The sequence below is a fragment of the Melozone crissalis genome, unplaced genomic scaffold, assembly GCF_028551555.1.
Source record: "Melozone crissalis strain CALT ecotype California unplaced genomic scaffold, PUWL_Pcris_2 ptg000002l_1, whole genome shotgun sequence".
In the NCBI taxonomy this organism is placed as follows: Eukaryota; Metazoa; Chordata; class Aves; order Passeriformes; family Passerellidae; genus Melozone; species Melozone crissalis.
Window position 1 is genome coordinate 2,314,789 of NW_026535780.1, and position 15,261 is coordinate 2,330,049.

The 15,261-nt window shown below is 40.3% G+C and overlaps 1 protein-coding gene across 4 annotated transcripts in view; it reads left to right on the top strand.

The window, feature by feature from the left end:
- Positions 1-15,261, top strand: part of TSNARE1 (t-SNARE domain containing 1) — a 470,571-nt gene that overhangs the window by 423,786 nt on the left and 31,524 nt on the right. The window contains exon 14 of one of the 4 annotated variants that reach the window (XM_054295260.1): positions 10,715-10,733. The exons of the other annotated variants lie outside the window; for them this stretch is intronic. The gene's annotated coding sequence lies outside the window, so the exon portion shown is untranslated. Of the gene's footprint in view, positions 1-10,714; positions 10,734-15,261 lie in introns of those variants that run through there. 4 annotated transcript variants of the gene reach the window in all.

The following is a 15,261-nucleotide window of genomic DNA, read 5'->3' on the forward strand; positions in this document are numbered from 1 at the left end:
AACATGCTGGGAAAGTTTAGGCCTGCCAGAAATATTCTGTGAGCCTGTCTTGGGCTTTTCAGTGAAAGGCAGGGTTTTGCTCTCTGTCAGATTTTGATTTTTTATTTTTAATCTCCTTTTGATGAGCTTCCTTCTTCTTGGGTTTTTAGCTACTTACAGTAGAAAGTTAATTTTTTAATTGTGGCTTCCAACCAAAAAAAAAAAAAAAAAAACCCAACAAAAAACCCTCATCACTTCAGAGTCCTTCTTGCTTTCATTTTTTCCTGCTGTTGCTTTTACTCTTGACATTCAGCCTCCTCAAGTCCTGATGTGACACTCCATAAAATCTTTATCCTGTCAAAGCCCTGCTGTGAGCATTGCCCAGTGCTTCCAGAATTTGCATTTAGCATCCATTCATATGACTCTATTGGTGGGGCTCTCTTATCACTGAGTAGCCCTCCAGCTTTATATGAAAGGGCACAAAGTTAATGAAAACAGCATTAAAACTCAATTAGCATTTAGTGAGATCACTAAGACTTGTTCTGAACTTAATATTAGCTTCCGAATTATTTTCGTTTTTAACTCGCAGTATCCAGAACCAGAGACAGCAGAAACAATTCCATCAAAGAGCCTGTTTTTCAGGTGAGGATGTTATGTCAGAAGGAAGGGAAGGCTTTGATTTTTAAGGGGGTTGTTTCAGGGTTAGGGGAAATTTTATGTGTTATTTCATCCTTTTGTCTTTTGACAGAAGAGTCACTCATTGGAAACGATGTCTCTCTTCTGTACATTTTGCCTTAAATTCCTGGAGAAATGAATCCTAGAGGGAGGAAGATCTCTTGAAAATGTCACAATATACCCAACTTATTTCAGAGTGCTAATGAGGATTTTTCTCCAGACATAAACTTTGCTTGCTGTTGCTTTTCTTGGGGGAGAAGAGGAGTTGAAAACTCAGTGTAATGGTGGTAGAGATGGGAAAATTGCCATGCCAGTGAAAGCAAACTAAATTATGCTTGAGTATAAACATTTGTGTATTCTCCATTCACAGCCGTTGCTCTAGCTCAGGGCCTCAGGTGTGTTGCTGATTTTAAAAATGCCAAGAATATTTCGCTGGCCTCAGGGCTAAATTACGTCTTTGTTACTTGAGCAAATCCTGCAGTTCCACAGTCTAGGGTAGCATCTCATATTCCTTAATTCTGAGTCTTCTCTGAGTCCTGTGTGGTTTTTTTGTGGTCCTAAGACATTTTTATACATTTTTAGTTGTATTTCTGACACTGGAAGTACCCACATTTCTACACACTGCTAAGGAGGATGAGAGCACAAGTCAAGATGTTCCACAGAATTTGCTGCAAGAGGTGTAGAGATTTTTTTAGCTTCAGTTGGGAAAAATTTTGGAATAGCTATGGTTGCTTGTGCCTAAAACTTCTGTGTTTGAGTCATTTCCAGAGAGCCAGCAAGGAGAGGATTTGTGGTAAGGGTTCTCAAAGGCGTGGTGGTATTCAGCAAAGAGAGAGGATAGAATAATTGGAATGGAATGGAATGGAATGGAATGGAATGGAATGGCCTTGAGTCATCCACCCCTAGGAAGATCCTTGGGCAGAAGGAAAATGGTGTGTTCTGCCTGAGAATATCAGTTCTACCATAGAGAAACCTTCAGGTTGCACAGATTTTAAATATTTGAATGCTCTGATGTTGTTGGGGACATAGACATTGACAAAAGTGAAAACACTTCTGCAAGAAAAGCAACTCCAGCTGAGGGACTTCAGCCTTTCTCTTTCTACAGAAGAAAACCCCAAGAAACAATCAAACAATTAGGTTCCAGAATGCACAAAACCTATATTTTATTTTCATTTCTTTGGACTGAAAGACTAATTTGATGACTGATATGGAACTGGATGGAAAAGTGACAATCCCAGCTTAAATCTCAATTTTGACCTGTCCCTTTCCATGGGAAATCAGCCCATTTTTGTGCTCATTTCTCTTTCCCAGATTTGGACAGTGGTGTTTGGACCAATTGTTTCAATCATTTGGGTCGTTTAGGTCAGTTCTTCTAAAAATGGGTGTAAATCTCTGACCTGAAGGTGTGTTTTTATGTCAAATCACTGAGTATTCCTCACAGATAATACAGGAACATTAAGAGAGGTCACATAAGGACTTAGGCTGATAAAAGGACTTAAGAAGAAGAACTGGACAGAATAATCTGTCATGTGTTGAGTCAGCTAATAAAAAAGGTAGTTACTTAAAATGTCCACAGGCACCAAAGCGTAACAGAAGTCTTAGACAAAGGAAAATAATTGAAATTACTATGGACATAATGAGAAATGCACTATCAGGTTTTGCAAAGGCTGAGACCAAGGGTTTGATTCCTGAGCAAGAGGCAGCAGAATTGCAATGTAGCCAAGTGTAAAAAAATAATAAATTAAAAATGGATTTATAAAAGGACATTGTGGAGGCTGGCATTAAGTGAGCCCAGGTTGTCAGTTCTGTAATTCAATGGGAATCCAGGTACACCTTTTTGTTAGAATCAATAGCAATTGAAGCATTTAGTGCTGAGCAGTGTTGTTTGCCTCCCATTCTTACAAACCTGTGTGCTGAACTGAAGATGCTGTAGCACAAATATAAATAAAAGCCCTGTATACCTTTCATCCAGCAGGTCTCAGCTTACACTCCGAGCACCCCTCCGAGGGGCAGAACTTTCAATATTCTTGTTTTAATGGCAGCAAAACTGAGATGTAAAGAGATTAAAGTCACTTTGCTGGAGGCTGTTAGAAAAGCTCAATTGTGTCAGTTGTTCCCCAGCTCTCACAATTCAAGCTCAAAGAGATTTTATTTGCACCCCACTCTTTACAAAGTACGTGTTTAGATAAGTGAAGGGAAAATATCTGTGGCATAAATCTGGTGATTTCAGCAGAAGTGTTTTGGGGATTAATTTGATCTGCTCATTTCTGGGTAGGTACCAGGAATTCTGCTGTGTGTATTTAAAGCACACTGGTCCCACCTATTGGGGCTGCTGGGGAATTGATTTTATTGGGTTGCAGTAGGTCGTTTGTCTTCATGCTGATAATTTTGTTTGGGCTTAGTAGTGTTTCATTATTTTCCACTCCAGTGTATTTTTCACCATCTAAGGGATTTCAGGTGTAAATGTATTCCCCCACCATCAACCTCTGCTAATAATTCCACTGCTGTCTTTGGGTCAAATATTGATTGTGACCCCGGCATGAGGAAGGTGTTGATATTTAACATCAAATTTTCTTTCTTACACCTCGTTTCATGCAAAAAAAGAAAAAAAAATATCCCCATGTGTGCCAGCTGTAAGGATTCCTAAGGAAAAGCAGACTGAAGTCAAATGAACAAAGTCAGATTCACAATCTTGAACTTGTCAATTTAAAAGTTAGATTTTCAGCCTCAGTGAGCTCTCTGAACTCTCCTTTGGACAGCCAAAATTGTAGCTATAAATAGAGGCTGAGCAGTTCTGCCTCTCTTGATGTTATCTCAGATGATGAAACAGCTTTGGGAGCTGCCTGCTCCTTCCTGATGGCTTTGCACAGATCTGGGTGAATGCCCTTTGGAAAATTAAGGGGAGGGGAGGAAAGAAGAGAGAGAAAGAGAAAGAGAAAGAGAAAGAGAAAGAGAAAGAGAAAGAGAAAGAGAAAGAGAAAGAGAAAAGGAGAGGAGAGGAGAGGAGAGGAGAGGAGAGGAGAGGAGAGGAGAGGAGAGGAGAGGAGAGGAGAGGAGAGGAGAGGAGTCCAGCCAGTCCACAACCATGATTTTTGATGGGACCTACTTAGAGACACTGAGGAAATATATGAGAAAAAAAAAAAGAACAAGCATTTAAAGAAGCCAATTAGAGCATTGCTAAGTTTAAAAAATAATCCACCATGGAGTTTAACTCAACTTTTTCTGCTTATTTACTCTAATTTACCCCACTAGACAGTGAGGATGGTGAAATGCATGGAGATTTATCCCATGTGTTTGGGAAGAGCCCATGGCTAAAACAGAGGACAAAATACAGAATAGGACAAACTGGTCATGGGTGTAGGCAAGGGGGCAGTTAGATCTCAAATAACAAAAATTTATATTTAGTTTATTGTTATTTCCAAGCTATTGCTCATTTTCTTCAGCCCTGGTGTTACAGTCAGGACATGAGATGAACAAAAATCATTAATTACTTCAAAATAGTTCTCAAAACTTACAACATGCCAATGAGAAAGCTCAGATTTCTGGCCTGCTTTATTCCAGCTGTTCCAGCGTTTTGTGTTCATTTCTTTTTGGCTTTGCTAAAAAACCAGAGAGTAGGAGCAGCATTTTAGTACCTTCCAAAATGACTTAATCTTTACTGAATGCCTAAATATTTTAAAGAATCGAGCTCCATATCCAGGGAGCCTGTACCTGGAGCTAGGACTACCGTCTTTTTTTACTGTGATGTGATTCATAGCCACAATCTGCTCAATAAAATGGACAGAACTCTACAAAAATAATGTGGTGCTTCTGCAGAAAAACAGGGTTTTTTTCTCCTTTGTATATGAAAGATAAAAACAAGGCAAATATTAGAATGAGGTGTCTAAAATGAAATTCTTGTTTATGCTTCAGACCTCTTGCTTTAAAATTTACCTTGAAAATGTAGCTGCAATGACATCATATATAATTTGCTTTCAGCTACCAGAAGCAGAGTGTTGTGTCTTCTGATAATTCTTTCTTTTTTTGAATAATCTAAAATTCAAAATAATTCTTATATTCAGGTGAGATACTAGTTATGCTTTTATTTTATGCCTTGAATGATTCCAGAAATAGCTTTCTATTTTCCTTTCTAAATGATACTGGAAACTACAGAGGAGGAAACAACCCTGGTTGTGTCCTTTTTTACCCTATAATAATAACAATAATGAAAAGCAGAGGCATTCTGTCTGCTGTGCAGCACAATTTCTCATCTGGAGACCTCCAGATGCTTTTGAAAGCCCATGATATTAACTCTGCTTTAGTGACTGAGGAAACAGCAGCCCACAGTTTAGCAATTTTCCCAGTATCACGCTGAAAGTCCACAATAAAGAACTTTAAAGCACAGGACCCTGACTCCTCCTGTTTTATTACCACATGGTTATTTCAACTGCAACATCATCTCCATCCTCTGTCAGCTGAATTTCCTGCACCCAGCTGTACTTGGTTAGATGTGATTTAATGATAAATCCATCTTTTAATTGTTAGCCTGGTGACAGGAGGGAAGGAATCTGTTCCTTTCCAAACTGATCATTGTTAGGATGCAGTTTGGTCACTGAGGGGAGGAGTTGCTTGAGACTGAGAGATGAATAAATAACAAATTATTTATTTATCTGTTTATTTTTAATAATTAATTAATTAATTCTGATGGGAGTCCTGTGCTGTGCTCATCCCTGAGGTTTCTCAGCACATGCAATGTCACAGGAAAGTTTTCTTGCTGGAAGGCTCATGTTTGGGGGGCTATAAATGAGATATGGCTCTGAATCCTGTAGGACATTAAATTGCTCACAATAGTGAGGCCAGGACTAATGAAGGATGCACAACATCACAGTGAATGTACTGCTCCATTCTCCAGTTTCTCTCACAACACTGTAGGGCCTAAGCACAGAGGAGATGCAGCTGAGGTACTCCTGATGTGTATCACCACGTGCTACACATGAAGTATTGAAAATAGAGAAATCTAGTGTAAATTAAAATTTAAAAAAAATCACCATTACTTCCATTTTAAAGGAATACTAGGAAAACTACTTTATGCTAATTTTCATATAATTAAGATGTACAGATCATTCCTAAAATTGAGGAGAAGTCCAGCTGCCAATTAGACAGGTTTCAGGTGTCATGAGATTAAGTTCTGGGCTCCACCTTCCCCAGAGTAGTCTGGTATTTAACTGATGGGCTGCTTTAATCGTTTTGACTGCCTAAAGCCTCTGCTGGAAGCAACTGTGAGTTAATATCACTGGAAAACAGGCCTGAAGAATTAACTGTAGCACCAATGATTTTAATTCTTGGTGGCCAGCCTTACAAATCCCTTATTATTCATTCATGGAAGTGTCATATTTAAAATGCAAATTCCTTCCCATTGTCCTCCCCTCGTCTCAATGCATTTCCTTTGAAGTATCCCTGGAGCTTTTTAGGGGCCACCCACAGTGGGATCGCTGTGATCAGCCTGCTTGCAGAAGAGTGCCCTGCACCAGCTCAGGTGAATTCACCTGGGTCCTGCTCAGCAGTCCCAGCTTTCAAAAAGCATCCAGATTTTATTTAAGAGGAAGAAAAAAAAAAAAAGGTAAAATAAAGGATATCAGGCCAGGTATTTTTACCAAGCCTTTTTAGCAAGGTTGCCTCTCCTGAGACACATCCCACGTTGTGACTGCCACCATCACATGGCAGTGAGGTGAATAACATTAATAACATTAATAGATCTGGTTTGTCTTGCCCATGTTCTGCTGGTTTGGGAAGAGCTGAGCTCTCCTATGACATCCATTACAGAAAAAGGTGTCAAGGCTCAGCTGACAGAGTTCCTGTATGGATGTAGGGAATAGCCCATTGTCCTTGGTCCTTGCTACCATTCAGCCACAATTACAAGTTTTCTAAGAAAGGAAAGTTTTCTAGGCAGGAGTAGCTGACCCAGGCCAAAATTGTGATAGAAATAATTCCATGAATGGGGAAAGGCCACTCTGATCCACTGCAGGAAGCTTGGTGAACATATTGGAGGCAATTATTGTGTTTTCAGGTGAAGTCCAGGCTAGTGAATGCATTGTCTGATTCAACCTTCCAGGAGCAACATAAATACTGATAATAATGACCTTAATAGCAAGGTAAATTGTATTATCAGTAATGGCTAAATAGTTTAATAGTCTTCATCAAATGACTGAGTACCTTACCCAGCAGAGAGACTTGCTGGCTCCTGTGTGCTAATGCAGCCAGTATTAAAACTGGAACCAATGTATTTTTGAGTAAAGACTGCACTACTTGAGTTAAAAACCTATTTTTTTCAGTTTGATGTGGTTTGTGGGGAGAGTTCATGCCCCCTAAGCAACCTTTGAATCTTGTGGCAAGACAGTTGTAGTTTAAAATTTATCAAAGTTTATATAATATTAACGGGGTCCTGGAAGAATAATGTCAAATTATCAATGTCATTTCCCAGTATGAGTGCAGGAAGCTGTGGCATTCTTTGTCAACAGCATTTTCCTGAACTGGTAGAACAAAACTACAAACATACTGCTGGAAATTCATGGGTTGTGAATATATGTATATATATACATATATATATACATAAACATATACATATATATATTTACATATATATATATTAAATGTTTTTTTTTTTTTTTTTTATTTGATGGAGCGGACAAAAGGCAGCTTCAGAGTGACTTTATTCTCAGCTTCAGGTACCTGAATGGAGCCTACAGGAAGGCTGCAGAGTGACTTTTGACAAGGGCCTGTAGTGACAGGACAAGGGCAGTGGTTTTAAGCTGACAGAGGGCAGGGTTATATTAGATTTTAAGAAGAAAATCTTTATTCAGAGAGTAGTTAAGCCCTGGCACAGGTTATCCAGAGAAGCTGTGGCTGCCCCATCCCTGGAAGTATCCACAGCCAGGTTGGAATATGGCTTGGAGAAACTTGGTCTGGTGAAATGTGCCGCAACCCACAGCCAGGGGTGGAACAAAGTGATCTTGGAGGTCCCTTCCAACCCAAGCCATTCCATAATTCTATAACATGATTCTCTGATTGGTAATGATCCACATCCATGAACCAACCATCCTGTTGTCTCCCTTAAAATTGTCTTCCCCCTTGGTTTAAGACTTGTCCCACTCAGCTTGATGTCCTCACATGGTTGAGCACTTTGTGTTACTGCCCAGTCTGTAACTCAAATTCTGCATCTTTCCTACTTTTTAAGCAAGGTCTGGATGCCCTTAAGAGAAATGTTGGTGCTTTTAATTAAAAAAAATAATGGTCCTACCAGTTATGAAAAAGCTGTCTGGTAAATTCTGTGGAAAATGTCCTGAAGGTGCTGGTGAACAGGAAGATGAGCAGGGGCCAGCAGCAGGACTTTGCTGCAAAAGCAGCAGAGGGAATCCTCAGCTGCACTGGATGTATTGCCAGGTGAGGGAGGTGATCTTTACCTCTGCTCAGCTCTTCCAAGCCACACCTGAAGTGCTGTTCCCAGTTCTGGGCTCTTCAGTACAAGGGACACATGGACATAAAGGAGAGAGCCCAGCAAAAGGGCCACAAAGAGGAATCAGGGTCTGGAGAATCTCTTCCTGAGCTGGGACTGCTCAGTCTGGAGAAGAAAAGCTGTAGGGGAATCTAATTAATTCCCAAAATATGGGAAGGGAGGGAGCAAAGATGGAGCCAGGCTCTTTCCAGTGGTTGCTAGTGACAGGATCAGATGAAATGGGCACAAACTGAAGCACAAGAGGCTCCCTGTTGACATCAACCCTTTCAACCTCAGCCATTCCAAGACTCTCTGATTCCAGGTGCTGATAATTAGAGAAAACTGGGAACATTGTTGCCTGGACAAGCCAAACATCCTCAAACAATGGTGTGATCAAGTTTGCAACTTGTCACAAATTTCATTAGCAAGTAGATAGTGAGTGACATGAACTTCCTTTACCAAATCCCCTTAGCTCTGTTTGGATTTTGTGCTTTGTATTTGGCTCCATGGATGTCTGGGAGACCTACTGCTGTTTTTATATGTGATTTGTGGATTTATTAAATGGATTTGGGAGTTAATTGTGTTGGGACGGTCCTGCCTGCCAACAGGAAACGAGGGCAGCCTTTTCAATGCCCTTCAGTCCGCATAATCTAAATAAATTCATGAATGCACAGAAATTATTCTACCTTGTTCCTTTTGCCCAGCAGAATGTGTTGGCTCAAAGAGCTCAGATTTGCTGTAATCGCCTTTTCCTCCCCAGTAATTCCTTAGGAGTCAGCCATCTCCTTCAGAAAACTGCACAACTGCCACCAAATCTAATTATTTCAGATTTTGTTTCCTTTTTATGAACTTTCTGGCATATTTTGTAGAAGGTTGAGAGAGTAATCAGTAACTTGTGAGTGAGAGAATCACAGGGGCACAAATATTGGGAGGACACACTCCTCAATGATACATTTGCTGAAGTCAGGACTGCTTTGAAATTCTGTCATTAATTCTTAGTAGTTTAAGAAATTAATCTCTTAAACGGGTTTATCACAGAAACAGGATTTTGGGACTCAAAAATAAAACTGTACAGGGACAAAATTTAGATTTTGGAAGGGTGAGAACAGATTCTTTTTTGTATTACCAAAATGCTCCCCCTTTTTTTTTTTTTTTCCCGCTAAGAAACAGTGAAAACTATGTAAACTTAAATACCCTTATAATCTTTCTATAGACTGTGTTGTTCTTAAAAAATGCATTCCCAGATAAGGTATTTTTACTGCACTAGATGTTCCATTACTTAAAAGTTATCTTTACACAACCCTGTTCTGAAAAGGCATCAGAGGTGAAAAAAGAGAACATTTGTTGCATTGCACTGTAAAATGAAAGGTTGTTTTTAGTGTCTATTTAGTTCAGTTCTACAAGAACAAACCAAAGAGGGCTGAACTGTTTCTGTTAAGAGATAATTCCTTGCTCCTGCCTGATGAAGCATTTAACATTTGTCCTCATATATTATCTGGTCTTTTTTGTTTTATACTTCCTATTCTGTCAGAGCAGTCAGCACAGGACTTCCTTCTCCTGTGGAAAAAGCTATGGATTTTGGTCTTGGAACATTAAAGATTAATTTTGATTACATTTCCACCAAGATTTTGGATTTTTTTTTTCTTTATGTGTGACTAGGAAAACTCAGCTTTACTTATTTATTAGGAATTTCATCAATACTTCTAGCATTATTGTGAAAAAGAACATCAGTTTCTGGCTCACTTCAGATGTAGTGAGATCTTAATGCTGTTTCTTGGAATGTTAGAAAACAGATTTATGCTTTGTTAATATCTTCTCTCCTGCTTCTGGGATCTCAAACAAGAATTTGTTTGCATGGTGGTCACCTGCATATTCTGAAATAGTTGCAGCTGTGCAGGACATGTTCTGTAGGGCCTTTTATCTTCCCTACCTTTACAAAATACATGTGAATCTCTCCCATTTCACATAAAGACATAAAGGAATTGAGAGAGACAACAGGTTTTTACTTTCTGTCAATCCCACTTTATCATTTTTTAATGATTAAAAGACATAACTTAGAATAAAGAAAATAAAAATCATTGAATCATAAAATGGTTTTGGTTGTAGGGAAGCCAAAATCATCTCATGGTATCATCCCATAGGTAGGGACACCTTCCACTATCCCAGGTTGCTCCAAGTCCCATCCAACCTGGCATTGAATTTTCCAGGGATGGGGCATCCACAGCTTCTCTGGGCACTCTGGGCACTCACCACCCTCACAAGGAAGAATTTCTTCCTATTATCTAATCTAAATCTCTCATTGTTGAAGGTTGCATGCAAGATGTTTTCAATTACCATCTGTATGGCAGATTACCTTTGTCAAGTGGGCAGTTTGCCTTATCTCTCTCTTTGAGTGACCACAATCACACCTCCCTCAGGAGGGGACATCTGATGATAACAGAATATTGAATGTCACTGCATGGCTGATAAGAACTACAACATCCCATTGTGAGATGCTCCGCCCAGAGGGAGGAGCCAAGCATTGCTACCCAGATATAATCCAGAGGTTTTGAGACACCAGCACGGCTTTCTCCACTGGATTCCCCACAGGAACAGCAGCTGCCTCTTCTCCCACTGGATCTTTGGAGGAAGAATACATCCTCCTCTACAGGACCCCCTGCTCCAACAGAACCACCCCTGACACTTCAGTAGGACTGCAGCCACATTTCTCATTGGACTGGTACCAACACCCTGACCCACAGGGTGTCAGGTTGGGTTCTGACTCTGTCAGTGTTGTTCCAGTGTACTACATTGTTTATTTTATCCTTTTTTTTTCCTTTTCTCTATTAAAGAACTGTTATTTCCTGCTCCCATATTTTTGCCTGAGAGCTCCTTAATTTAAAATTGATAGCAATTTGGAGGGGTGGGGAGGGTTCACATTCTCCATTTCAGGGGAGGCTCCTGCCTTCCTCAGCAGACTCCTGTCTTTCCAAACCAAGACACTCATCTTTTAGCTCAAAATATTTTAAAATATTCCTCTTTAAAATTTCATCAGAACTTCAAGATTACTGGACATTCAGCATTTTTGTTTGCCATTCCTGCTCACAAGAGCAGTTGTTTCTTCAGTACTACAATGAGTGTAACATCTCACTGCAGTGAAATCCAAAGATAGCACATCTCCAGTGGAAACAGAAAGGGAAATCACTCCTACAAAATGAACTGACATTTCTACGTGTCAGTTGGAAGTTTTGTTTTTCGATACAGACCAGATCATGCCTGGGATATGACAATCCCCCTATTCTTTCTGAATCACCTATCATTGCTAATAGTACACCCTGTCACAGATACTCAGGCAAAATATAGAGTGCGTTATACAGGAGGCAGAGTAGAACCCATCTCATTTTCCTCTCAGTGATAGTTTAGAGAAACAAAGCTGATTTTCACCAACAAAGTGCAGAGACACTCAGGGAAATGATGCCACTTCTTTCCTTACCCAGGGACTTGGCTGATTGGAGGGTGAGGCATTGATGTGGGATGTTCAGGAGGCCTTTTTCAATTCATCATTTCCAGGAGGGACACACAAACAATTATGGCATTGCACAGGCAATGACAGGATTTCCCTCTGGAATACAGCACATACTTATGGCTTAGAAATCTAAATTCAAACTGGGAAGGTGGAGCAGAGGGAGAAGCAGTTACTGCTCAGTGATTCACAGACTCACAGAATCATTAGGGCTTAAAATACCTCCAAGATCATTTAGTCCAATTGTCACATTTACTCCAATTGTCACATTTAGTCCAATTGTCATCCAAATACCACCAGGCCCACTAAACCATATCACAAAGTTCCTCATCTGCTTGTTTTCTGAACACTTCCAGGGATGGTGACTCCATCACTTCCCTGAACAGTCTGTTCCAGTGTCTGACCACCTAATTCTTCCTAATAGCAACCTCTTCTGACACAACTTGGGGCTATTTCCCCTTGGTCTGTTATTTGTTAGTTGGGAGAAAACACCAACCCCTACCTTGCTACAGTCTCCTTTCAGGGAGTTGTAGAGAGAGTTAAGATCCCTTCTGAGGCTTCTTTTCTCCAGGCTGAGCCCCTGCAAAGCTCCCTCAGCTGCTCCTCTTCAGACCTGTGCTCCAGACCCTTCCCCAGCTCCATTTCCTTCCCTGGATACACTCCAGACCATCAATGTCTCTCTTGTGAGAGGCCCAAAACTGACCCAAAATTTCGAGGTGTGGCCTCTCCAGTGCCCAGCTCAGAGGGACAATCCCTGCCCTGGTCCTGCTGGCCACGCTGGTGCTGACACAGAAAGTCAGGAGATCATCTGGGCACACTCGGGCTTGTGTTTGGCCACTCTTGGCCAGCACCCCCAGGGCTTTTCCTACTGAGCAGCTTTCCAGAAACTCTGGAAATGTCCTGGCACACTGCAGGGGCTTGTTGTGGCAGCAAGGAGGAGAGCTTGTTATAAATAAGAAGCTTGACTAGGACAATATTCAAGCAGCAATCAATTTATTGATTAATATGGTAAAGTATGAGCAGTACAGAGCTGGGTACAGTGGGGGAACTTTTCCCTCCAACTGCACACAGATAGTTGAGGCATACAGGTGTTTATAGGGGTACTCATCAGCTTTCTCAGCAGTTTCTATTCCCAATTTTTACTCATCAGCAGTTTCTATTCCCAATTTTTACGCCACAATTCTATACGCTATTGTGATTTAGTTTTTCTCAGGATGTACATCCCAAAAGGAGTATCCCAGGTGGTGGTAGTCCAGTTTCCAACAGAAGGAAAGAGTATTTCATCTGGTGAAGTCCAGTTTCCAGATGTGGGTCCACCTTTTGATTGCAAGGACTATAAATCTCATAACAGTGATGTCCAGCTTCCCTTGGTCAAACCTATTAGTCCTTGAGTTGATGTCCATCTTCCTTTCTCAAGCTGCATGTTTCCTTTTTATATATTCTAAAGCTATAGTTTCAAAAGATCCTTACTACAAGCAATATTCTAAAATTATACTTCAAAAGGTTATTATTGCAAAACTCTTTAAGGCTTACAAGCAGAAAGTTCCTGTCAAAAAGCAACATCCTTAAAGCTTTAATTCAAATGTTCCTAAATCAACTTAAGACTTATAAAGGTTAATTGCAAACAAAGGATAGGTTCAAAGGCCTTCTTCCATGCTTTATTTTTCTCAGTTATTATTAGAATTAGTTTTTATAACTGTCCCATGGTTGGTTCCACAAATATTGCAATCACAAATACACACATTGCCTGTATGTACCTGACACAAAACTCAACTTTGAATTTCACGACCTGGTCTTACAAAAGGTGTCGAATGAGGTTCTACTGATCAGCTGAGCTCTGGAGAAGCCCCAGTCAGCTCAGCTTGGCCATGAGCAGGGCTGTGTTTCATTCCTGGGCTGGGGCACTTGGTCCTGTTCAGAGGTAGTGGAGGTCACTTGCAACAGTTTTCCCAATTTACTGTGAGCTCTCCTCCAGCACTCCCATGTTCCTGTGTGCAGTGAATTGTGACAGAGCCCACAAAGGGCTTGTGCTGCTTCTTTCTGCAAAAGGGAATTTGGAATGGATGCAACCCCTTGCTGTAAATCGATCACAAATATCCAGCTAAGAAATATTCACAGATCCAGTTTTTAAACCTGTGAATAAACCAATGCATTGTCCCAAAGTTCTCTTTTGTATGTAATTTTTCCTCCTTTCCCTTTCATGTCCCTGATACAGATCAGTAGACAGTTTAGAAGTCCGTATTCAAACTGCTTTTTTTTGGGAGGTTTTTTTGTTGCTTTTCAGTCCTGTTTCAAAAATGCTGACTGAGACTAACAAAGAGTTAAACCATCTTGTAGTGGGCAGTGAGACACACACAGATTAGGAAGGATTAAATCTCTAAATGTCAAAGGGAGAGAAAGGAAGAGTCTGTGCTCCAATCTTGACTGAGCATCCCATCATTCCCTGACTCTAATGCTGGGGAAACAGAGATTAGAAAATCTTCTACACAGCTAAGTGCAGACTGCAGCTCGGAGATAAGTGAACCAGAATATCTACTCTGAGCTCATTTGTTCAACTTCACTCATCCAGAGCCTTTCTGATGGGGAAACACAGATCTCAATACAAAATTCAGCTCTGCTGTCACTTCCTGAGCCACTGTCGCTGTCACTTCCCAAATCTCTGCCACTGTCACTTCCCAAAGCATTCCCACAAGTCAAGATCTATCCTCTGCCCTGCTGAAGTTCCCAAGGATGGGTTCTTGGGTTCAAGCACTCAGCTGGGATGCCCACCAGGGATTTAATCAATGGTGCCTCAAATTAGATAATATTTTTTTGTTCCTTGCTGCTGTTGGCCAAGAAGCCTTGAGAAGAATTGATGGAAGAGTGTTGGTTTATATTCAAAATACAGTCTCCTCTCTTCTGAATCAACATGAAATGGGTATTCTCAGGAAATACTTGTTTTGCAGATTCTGTTGTCAAACTCGTGGTCATTAAGAAACTCTAGCAGATTTTCCCAAATTTGAGGACAGATCATTCTATTCTATTTTATTTTTCTTTCATTTTGAAGTTACAAAAATTTTCATTTAGCTTCTGTGATATGATCCAATCCCCTGAGGGGCAGAAAATCTACAGACAAGTCAAATCTGGCCTGATAAACTGAAGAGTAAACAGTAAATTTTACTTATAGAAAAGTATAAAAATATCGGAAACACTGTCTGATATGGGGAGATGACTGAAGATGAAGTTGAAGAAAAAAAAATCACACAGATTGTATAATATTATCCTTTATTCCTCTATTTCACTGTGAAGAGGGGTTTTTTTAGCTATCAGCATAGTGGCATTCTGGATAGAGTTTGACAGTGATGATTAATTGATAGCCTTGGGTTTTAAAACACTGAGAAAATACCTCAGGCCCTGAAGTACCAACTCCTTTCCCATCCAAGTTTGGTTTAAAAATTGCTCTGGAGGTGCTTTGCAGTTGAGATGATTTTGGCAGAAAATTGAGAAATGCATTTGGAAGTGTAAGATAAAGGGTAATTTAATTTATTTCTTGGTAATTTTCAGTGTCTTCCTGGGTATTTTTTTGTTTTCCAGAATAAGAATGTGAGGATTGCTGGGTAATACTGTCAGCACACTGGTTTCAAGGGTGATAGGA